Source organism: Nerophis ophidion, linkage group LG18 (genome assembly GCF_033978795.1).
Source record: "Nerophis ophidion isolate RoL-2023_Sa linkage group LG18, RoL_Noph_v1.0, whole genome shotgun sequence".
Classification (NCBI taxonomy): domain Eukaryota; kingdom Metazoa; phylum Chordata; class Actinopteri; order Syngnathiformes; family Syngnathidae; genus Nerophis; species Nerophis ophidion.
This window is the reverse complement of record NC_084628.1, coordinates 7,721,761-7,731,686: the sequence shown is the minus strand read 5'-3', so window position 1 is coordinate 7,731,686 and position 9,926 is coordinate 7,721,761. Positions and strand designations below refer to the sequence as shown.

The window sequence follows — 9,926 nt, the reverse complement described above, 5'->3', positions numbered from 1 at the left end:
CTGTCTTGGTTGACAAGACTCTGCAGCATCGCGTGGACATCGGGGGCGGTACCTCTGGATTGGCAGACCGGGGTGGTGGTCCCTCTCTTTAAGAAGGGGGACCGGAGGGTGTGTTCCAACTATCGTGGGATCACACTCCTCAGCCTTCCCGGTAAGGTTTATTCAGGTGTACTGGAGAGGAGGCTTCGCCGGATAGTCGAACCTCGGATTCAGGAGGAACAGTGTGGTTTTCGTCCTGGTCGTGGAACTGTGGACCCAGCTCTATACTCTCGGCAGGGTTCTTGAGGGTGCATGGGAGTTTGCCCAACCAGTCTACATGTGCTTTGTGGACTTGGAGAAGGCATTTGACCGTGTCCCTCGGGAAGTCCTGTGGGGAGTTCTCAGAGAGTATGGGGTATCGGAATGTCTTATTGTGGCAGTCCGCTCTCTGTATGATCAGTGTCAGAGCTTGGTCCGCATTGCTGGCAGTAAGTCGGACACGTTTCCAGTGAAGGTTGGACTCCGCCAAGGCTGTCCTTTGTCACCGATTCTGTTCATAACTTTTATGGACAGAATTTCTAGGCGCAGCCAAGGCGTTGAGGGGTTCCGGTTTGGTGGCCACGGGATTAAGTCTCTGCTTTTTGCAGATGATGTAGTCCTGATGGCTTCATCTGGCCGGGATCTTCAGCTCTCACTGGATCGGTTCGCAGCCGAGTGTGAAGCGACCGGAATGAGAATCAGCACCTCCAAGTCCGAGTCCATGGTTCTCGCCCGGAAAAGGGTGGAGTGCCATCTCCGGGTTGGGGAGGAGACCCTGCCCCAAGTGGAGGAGTTCAAGTACCTAGGAGTCTTGTTCACGAGTGAGGGAAGAGTGGATCGTGAGATCGACAGGCGGATCGGTGCGGCGTCTTCAGTAATGCGGACGTTGTATCGATCCGTTGTGGTGAAGAAGGAGCTGAGCCGGAAGGCAAAGCTCTCAATTTACCGGTCGATCTACGTTCCCATCCTCACCTATGGTCATGAGCTTTGGGTCATGACCGAAAGGATAAGATCACGGGTACAAGCGGCCGAAATGAGTTTCCTCCGCCGGGTGGCGGGGCTCTCCCTTAGAGATAGGGTGAGAAGCTCTGCCATCCGGGAGGAACTCAACGTAAAGCCGCTGCTCCTCCACATCGAGAGGAGCCAGATGAAGTGGTTCGGGCATCTGGTCAGGATGCCACCCGAACGCCTCCCTAGGGAGGTGTTTAGGGCACGTCCAGCTGGTAGGAGGCCACGGGGAAGACCCAGGACACGTTGGGAAGACTATGTCTCCCGGCTGGCCTGGGAACGCCTCGGGATCCCCCGGGAAGAGCTAGACGAAGTGGCTGGAGATAGGGAAGTCTGGGCTTCCCTGCTTAGGCTGCTGCCCCCGCGACCCGACCTCGGATAAGCGGAAGATGATGGATGGATGGATGGATGTTTAACAAGGACTGATTTAAATTGTGTTTGCACAACAAATGTTTCGGCGCTTTTGTTCATGTGGGAGAATATTCCAATAAAGGTGCACTACACACTACTTGAATTCATTATTGGGCTTTGCGTATACAATGCAGTTAATCGCGATTAATCGGAGAAATAGTGCGATTAACTTCGATTACAATTTTTAATCGTTGCCCAGCCCTAATATATATATATACATATATATATATATATTAGGGGCGGTTTAGCTCGGTTGGTATAGTGGCCGTGCCAACAACTTGAGGGTTGCAGGTTCGATTCCCGCTTCCGCCACCCGAGTCACTGCCGTTGTGTCCTTGGGCAAGACACTTTACCCACCTGCTTCCAGTGCCACCCACACTGGTTTGAATATAACTTAGATATTGGGTTTCACTATGTAAAGCGCTAGAGAAAAAGCGCTATATAAATATAATTCACTTCACTATGTGTTTATTTATACAGCCTTAAATCACAAGTGTCTCAAAGGGCTGCACAAGCCACAACGACATCCGCGGTACAGAGCCCACATAAGGGCAAGGAAAAACTTACACCAGTGGGACTTCGATGTGAATGACTATGAGAAACCTTGGAGAGGACCCCCCCGCCAGGACAGACCAAAAGTGTTACCATTATTGTTCCCCGCTGTCAAGAGAATCATTTACTTTGGCGACAGACACCAGGAAAAACCCCTAACCCCACGCTGCAGGACTCACCTCCAGGTGTGTTGTGATGTATGCAGGGTCCATGGCTTATCCTTGAGCTCCAGTGTTACGATCCCTCGGCTCGCTCTCCTGCTCCTTTGGACAGAGTGGATAAAGTTGTTTCGGTCTTTTCTTTAGCGGCGTTTCTCAGGGTAGTGACAAGTGTGTGTGTGTGTGTGTGGTGTAACGCGTGTTACGCTCTCTCCATGTTGGCGTGATTGCAAAAACAAAAAATTTGGCTTTCTCTTCTGCAAGTTGGCAACTCCCTCACTCTGTCGCCTGCACTTCCACCCTCCGCTGGTATTGTGCATGCAAGTCCTCCCACTTGAGCCTCTCTGAATGAACCGACTCCCTCCTCTTACTATATTGTCACCTCTCCCTGTCCTCTGACTCCCTTTCCTATCTCCTCCCCCTTTCTCTCTCTCTCTCTCTCTCTCTCACACACACTTTGCCTCACACTTGCTTCTTTTTTTTTGTGTTACACTAAGCTACCTCTCCACTTACATCCCCACTAATAATTACTGTATTCAACCAAAAAAAAAACAAGGTCCTGTTTAAACCCCGAACAGCATAAAAGTGTGTTTCTCTGCCTAACCGACTCACCTGCAGTGTTTGAACGGCACCATTCCTACTGGACAATGGCTGCTTCATTATAAATAAGTGGCCCCTGGGACTCTGTGAATGGGAGCAAATACATTCAGTTATCATACCAAAAAAAAAAAGTATCAATGGATGACTCAGTGGCCTGTGAAGTCATCACAGTCTGCTCGCGCGATTGGACGGAAGGAGGAGACGAAGGGGCAAGGTGCGGCCGTCCTTCCGGGTGCTTCTGGAGGGAATTGGTATTCACGGCGTTGGCGCATGAGCAAACGTCTTTCGCTTTTAAGGATGCATCGTCTCACATATTAGATCTCGGAGGATCGCTTCCCCGCCTTTCGGCTGCTGCCTGCCTTAAAAAAAAAAAATTTAACAACAAAAGAACCACAACACACGACAGAAGTGCACTTAAAGGCCTACTGAAAGCCACTACTACAATCTGATAGTTTATATATCAATGATGAAATATTAACATTGCAACACATGCCGATACGGCCTTTTTAGTTTACTAAATTGCAATTTTAAATTTCCGGCGAGGTATCCTGTTGAAAACGTCGTGGAATGATGACGCGTGTTTGTGTTAGTCTGTTTTTATCGCATAATTACACGGTATTTTGGACATCTGTGTTGCTGAATCTGTTGCAATTTGTTCAATTAATGATGGAGACTATAAAGAAGAATGCTGTTGGTTGAAAGCAGCTGCCTTTGTTTGTTGTCAAGCTTGTCAAGCTTTAGCGAACATTAAAAAAATTATCCTAGTAAATGTGTCTAATAACATGGGCTTCACGGTGGCAGAGGGGTTAGTGCGTCTGCCTCACAATACGAAGGTTTAATCTTTTGCAATTTGTTCAATTAATGATGGAGACTATAAAGAAGAATGCTGTTGGTTGAAAGCGGTGGATTGCAGCTGCCTTTGTTTGTTGTCAAGCTTTAGCGAACATGTTTCTCTACCACATGTCAACCGGCAAGTTTTTAGAGGAGAAAATTGTGATATTAAGTCGGCTCTTACCGGAGACTTGAGCGGAGTTAGCGTCCTCTTGCAGCAGCTGTCAAAAAAGGCAGCTGTGATCTTGGCTCCTCCATTGGCTTCTCTCAGAGACACTGGCGGTCACCGCAGCCCTCCGACTTTCAGGTATGACTTCACGAAAACACTATTAACACAATAAGCAGATAAGGGATTTAAAAAAAAATTATCCTAGTAAATGTGTCTAATAACATGGGCTTCACGTTGGCAGAGGGGTTAGTGCGTCTGCCTCACAATACGAAGGTTTAATCTTTTGCAATTTGTTCAATTAATGATGGAGTGTTGCGATCTGTGACTCAGATCTTCACATGTTTATTTTTCCATCTTTGTTTCATTCTCTTCTGACCCACTTACTTCCTGTTTAGTCCGTTACCATGGTTACACATTGATTTCACCTGCTCCTCGTTTTCTACACACCTGGTTCTCCTTGATTTCTCCCTATATAAGCTTTCCTCTTTTCTTTGTTCAGTCTCGGATCCTAATTTGCCCACGCGCAACAGTGACGACTCTCGACCTTCATCTTTGTATGTATATTCTCGCTAGCTTTTACGCTAAGCCATTTTATTATTTAATAAATCCATTTATAACTTACCTTGTTGTGTTCATCGCTTCGACGCATCCCCGGAAGAACCAATCCGGCATTACAATGCCACACAAGCGTCACAGTAGGATCCGAGCATCAAAATGTTTTTCCGCGTCGAAACCACGGGAGGAACCCTTCGACTTGGGTTTGTGGTTGGAGCTCGTGGCTTGGGAGCAGGAAAGACTTGACTGTGGGCCTGAAGTCCCCTCCGAAGCCGTTCGCGCTGCCCCGAAGAGGCGGGGGGTCCAGTGGAGAGGCCCCCCGCACGGCAGTAATGTTCCAGCACCACTTATTCCTCCCCATGGACACAGCAAGTTTCACCCCGTCCAGGATTCACCCGTCATTACCGGTAATCCTGCTTGTTTTTTTTCAAATCATTCCTTAAGCTGCCATGACACTTTTTCTGACACAAGCGATGACGTCAATTGGGGAACGCCCACCGGTGACGCAACACCGGCCTCTGTTGATGACATTTTTTCAGAAGATTTTTTTATTGTGGACAGTAATTCTCATTCCCAACCTTTTTTGAATATCAATAACATTCATGACAAGATACAGAATTATCAGGATATTTTTTCTTATTATTCTAGTCAACCTCAGTCACCTAGTTTTTCTCCTACACCTCCTTTAAAACCTCATTCTCCGGCCAAGTCCAAGGTGTTTCCTCCCTTTTCTAAAGGAAATTCTGGACAAATTAAAGGGGAGGAGTCGGCCCGCCTCCAAGCCTCCCACCACCCTCCCTTAAGGTCAGTCCCTGACCATAGGGAACGGGTCTGGGATCCCCGTCTGGAGGAAGGGGCTATGACCTATAGCTGTGCTACGGAGGTAGCACAGATACTACCCTCTAAACCACAGCCACCATGTAGACCTCCTCCACCTGTTTTTCCCCCGGCCAAATCTCAACGGCCTTGTAGACCTCCTCCACCTGTTTTTCCCCTGGCCAAGTCTCAACGGCCTTGTAGACCTCCTCCACCTGTTTTTCCCCCGGCCAAGTCTCAACGGCCTTGTAGACCTCCTCCACCTGTTTTTCTCCCGGCCAAGTCTCAACGGCCTTGTAGACCTCCTCCACCGGTGTTCGGACTCGCGAGGTCATTACCTCCAGCACGTCCTCCACCACCGGTGTTCTGCACTGCTCCCAGTCTGGTTCTCACACCAGCACATGACTCTCGCCTGGTTTTCAAGCCAGAATTAGACTCTCGCCTGGTTTTCACACCAGAAAATGTTGCTAGCCTGGTTCTCAAGCCAGCACTAGACTCCCACCTGGTTCTCACACCAGCCTCCGACCCAGAACTGGTTCTCATACCAGTTACAGACTTTAGCCTGGAGCCCACTCCAGTACCAGCTCCAGAGCTGGAGCCTACTCCAGTACCAGCTCCACGCCGCCAAGCGCCGGTACCAGCTCCACGCCGCCAAGCGCCGGTACCAGCTCCGCGCCGCCAAGCACCGCCGACGACGGGGCTGGAGCCCACACCAGCGTCGACGACGGGGCTGGAGCCCACACCAGCGTCGACGACGGGGCTGGAACCTTCACCTGTGTCGACAGGGCTGGAGCCCACTCCAGTGCCAGCTCCTCGACAAGCGCCGGTACCAGCTCCACGCCGCCAAGCACTGCCGACGAAGAAGCTGGAGCCCACACCGGCGCCGACGATGAGGCTGGAGCTCACACCAGTCACGACTCCTGCGGCTCCCAGGCCGCCTCCGACGACTCCTGCGGCTCCCAGGCCGCCTCCGACGACTCCTGCGGCTCCCAGGCCGCCTCCGACGACTCCTGCGGCTCCCAGGCCGCCTCCGACGACTCCTGCGGCTGCAGCACCCGCATCATCCTCGCCAGCTGCACTCGGGCCTGCTTTGGCTGCAGTCCCCGCACCCTCGTCTGCTGCTTCCAAGCCTGCTGGGATTTCGGTGCTGAGGCGTCGTCCACCACGTCGATCACGGGCGTGGCCTCTGCGAGGTCATCCTCCTCGCCAGACACTCCCTCCTCCATGTCGGCCACGGATGTGGCCGTGCCCGGGTCGTCCGCCTCGCCGGGCACCTCATCCTGCGATGCGGCCACTAATGTGGCCTTTTCGAGGTCGCCCGCCAAAACTTTTTCGGCAGCGGCGTTCCATCCGCCGCCGCCACTTGACTTGTCCTCGGTGGATTCGGGGACACACGACTTGGCGACCCTCCACCGTGGCCTCCCTCCGCCCTCCCTTCGTTTGTGGACTCTGTTTTTGGGGAGGGGGTTCAAGTTGTTTCTTATTTGTTTTTGTTTTCTTTGAGACATCTGGAATCTGTCTTTTTGGGGGGGGGAATACTGTTGCGATCTGTGACTCAGATCTTCACATGTTTATTTTTCCATCTTTGTTTCATTCTCTTCTGACCCACTTACTTCCTGTTTAGTCCGTTACCATGGTTACACATTGATTTCACCTGCTCCTCGTTTTCTACACACCTGGTTCTCCTTGATTTCTCCCTATATAAGCTTTCCTCTTTTCTTTGTTCAGTCTCGGATCCTAATTTGCCCACGCGCAACAGTGACGACTCTCGACCTTCATCTTTGTATGTATATTCTCGCTAGCTTTTACGCTAAGCCATTTGTTATTCCAGCTCACATGCTGAGGAATTGTTTTTCTGTTTTTGGTTTGCCTTCTCTTTACAGCAGTGTTTTTGTTCCTAGCCTTTTATTATTTAATAAATCCATTTATAACTTACCTTGTTGTGTTCATCGCTTCGACGCATCCCCGGAAGAACCAATCCGGCATTACAATGCCACACAAGCGTCACATGGAGACTATAAAGAAGAATGCTGTTGGTTGAAAGCGGTGGATTGCAGCTGCCTTTGTTTGTTGTCAAGCTTTAGCGAACATGTTTCTCTACCACATGTCAACCGGCGAGTTTTTAGATGAGAAAATTGTGATATTAAGTCGGCTCTTACCGGAGACTTGAGCGGAGTTAGCGTCCTCTTGCAGCAGCTGTCAAAAAAGGCAGCTGTGATCTTGGCTCCTCCATTGGCTTCTCTCAGAGACACTGGCGGTCACCGCAGCCCTCCGACTTTCAGGTATGACTTCACGAAAACACTATTAACACAATAAGCAGATAAGGGATTTTTTAAAAAATTATCCTAGTAAATGTGTCTAATAACATGGGCTTCACGGTGGCAGAGGGGTTGGTGCGTCTGCCTCACAATACGAAGGTTTAATCTTTTGCAATTTGTTCAATTAATGATGGAGACTATAAAGAAGAATGCTGTTGGTTGAAAGCGGTGGATTGCAGCTGCCTTTGTTTGTTGTCAAGCTTTAGCGAACATGTTTCTCTACCACATGTCAACCGGCAAGTTTTTAGAAGAGAAAATTGTGATATTAAGTCGGCTCTTACCGGAGACTTGAGCGGAGTTAGCGTCCTCTTGCAGCAGCTGTCAAAAAAGGCAGCTGTGATCTTGGCTCCTCCATTGGCTTCTCTCAGAGACACTGGCGGTCACCGCAGCCCTCCGACTTTCAGGTATGACTTCACGAAAACACTATTAACACAATAAGCAGATAAGGGATTTTTTTTTTTAATTATCCTAGTAAATGTGTCTAATAACATGGGCTTCACGGTGGCAGAGGGGTTAGTGCGTCTGCCTCACAATACGAAGGTTTAATCTTTTGCAATTTGTTCAATTAATGATGGAGACTATAAAAAAGAATGCTGTTGGTTGAAAGCGGTGGATTGCAGCTGCCTTTGTTTGTTGTCAAGCTTTAGCGAACATGTTTCTCTACCACATGTCAACCGGCGAGTTTTTAGATGAGAAAATTGTGATATTAAGTCGGCTCTTACCGGAGACTTGAGCGGAGTTAGCGTCCTCTTGCAGCAGCTGTTAAAAAGGCAGCTGTGATCTTGGCTCCTCCATTGGCTTCTCTCAGAGACACTGGCGGTCACCGCAGCCCTCCGACTTTCAGGTATGACTTCACGAAAACACTATTAACACAATAAGCAGATAAGGGATTTAAAAAAAAATTATCCTAGTAAATGTGTCTAATAACATGGGCTTCACGTTGGCAGAGGGGTTAGTGCGTCTGCCTCACAATACGAAGGTTTAATCTTTTGCAATTTGTTCAATTAATGATGGAGACTATAAAGAAGAATGCTGTTGGTTGAAAGCGGTGGATTGCAGCTGCCTTTGTTTGTTGTCAAGCTTTAGCGAACATGTTTCTCTACCACATGTCAACCAACGAGTTTTTGGAGGAAAAAATTGTGATATTAAGTCGGCTCTTACCGGAGACTTGAGCGGAGTTAACGTCCTCTTGCAGCAGCTGTTAAAAAAGGCAGCTGTGATCTTGGCTCCTCCATTGGCTTCTCTCAGAGACACTGGCGGTCACCGCAGCCCTCCGACTTTCAGGTATGACTTCACAAAAACACTATTAACACAATAAGCAGATCCATCCATCCATTTTCTACCACTTATTCCCTTTTGGGGTCGCGGACAATAAGCAGATAAGGGATTTTTTTTTTAATTATCCTAGTAAATGTGTCTAATAACATGGGCTTCACGGTGGCAGAGGGGTTAGTGCGTCTGCCTCACAATAGGAAGGTTTAATCTTTTGTAATTTGTTCAATTAATGATGGAGACTATAAAGAAGAATGCTGTTGGTTGAAAGCGGTGGATTGCAGCTGCCTTTGTTTGTTGTCAAGCTTTAGCGAACATGTTTCTCTACCACATGTCAACCGGCGAGTTTTTAGAGGAGAAAATTGTGATATTAAGTCGGCTCTTACCGGAGACTTGAGCGGAGTTAGCGTCCTCTTGCAGCAGCTGTCAAAAAAGGCAGCTGTGATCTTTGCTCCTCCATTGGCTTCTCTCAGAGACACTGGCGGTCACCGCAGCCCTCCGACTTTCAGGTATGACTTCACGAAAACACTATTAACACAATAAGCAGATAAGGGATTTTTTAAAAAATTATCCTAGTAAATGTGTCTAATAACATGGGCTTCACGGTGGCAGAGGGGTTAGTGCGTCTGCCTCACAATACGAAGGTCCTGCAGTCCTGGGTTCGAATCCAGGCTTGGGATCTTTCTGTGTGGAGTTTGCATGTTCTCCCCGTGAATGCGTGGGTTCCCTCCGGGTACTCTGGCTTCCTCCCACTTCCAAAAACATGCACCTGGGGATAGGTTGATTGGCAACACTAAAATTGACCCTAGTGTGTGAATGTGAGTGTGAATGTTGTCTGTATATCTGTGTTGGCCCTGCGATGAGGTGGCGACTTGTCCAGGGTGTACCCCGCCTTCCGCCCGATTGTAGCTGAGATAGGCGCCAGCGCCCCCCGCGACTCCGAAAGGGAATAAGCGGTAGAAAATGGATGGATGGAATGTGTCTAATAACATCTGAATCGCTCCCACTGCTGTCGCCTTTTCTTTTCTTTTCTAGTGCTTCACTCTAACTTTCCTCATCCACAAATCTTTCATCCTCGCTCAAATTAATGAGGAAATCGTCGCTTTCTCGGTCCGAATCGCTCTCGCTGCTGGTGGCCATGATTGTAAACAATGGTGAGGATGTGAGGAGCTCCACAACCGGTGACATCACGCGCACATCGTCTGCTACTTCCGGTAC

At 49.0% G+C, this 9,926-nt stretch overlaps 1 protein-coding gene across 1 annotated transcript in view; it reads right to left on the bottom strand.

Annotated features, from left to right (window-relative positions):
• The window catches only part of bmp16 (bone morphogenetic protein 16), a 48,673-nt gene extending 46,150 nt beyond the window's left edge, over positions 1–2,523 (bottom strand). Inside the window, exon 1 of the mRNA XM_061878649.1 lies at positions 2,169–2,523. The gene's annotated coding sequence lies outside the window, so the exon portion shown is untranslated. The remainder of the gene's footprint in view (positions 1–2,168) is intronic.
• Positions 2,524–9,926: the final 7,403 nt, after the last annotated feature.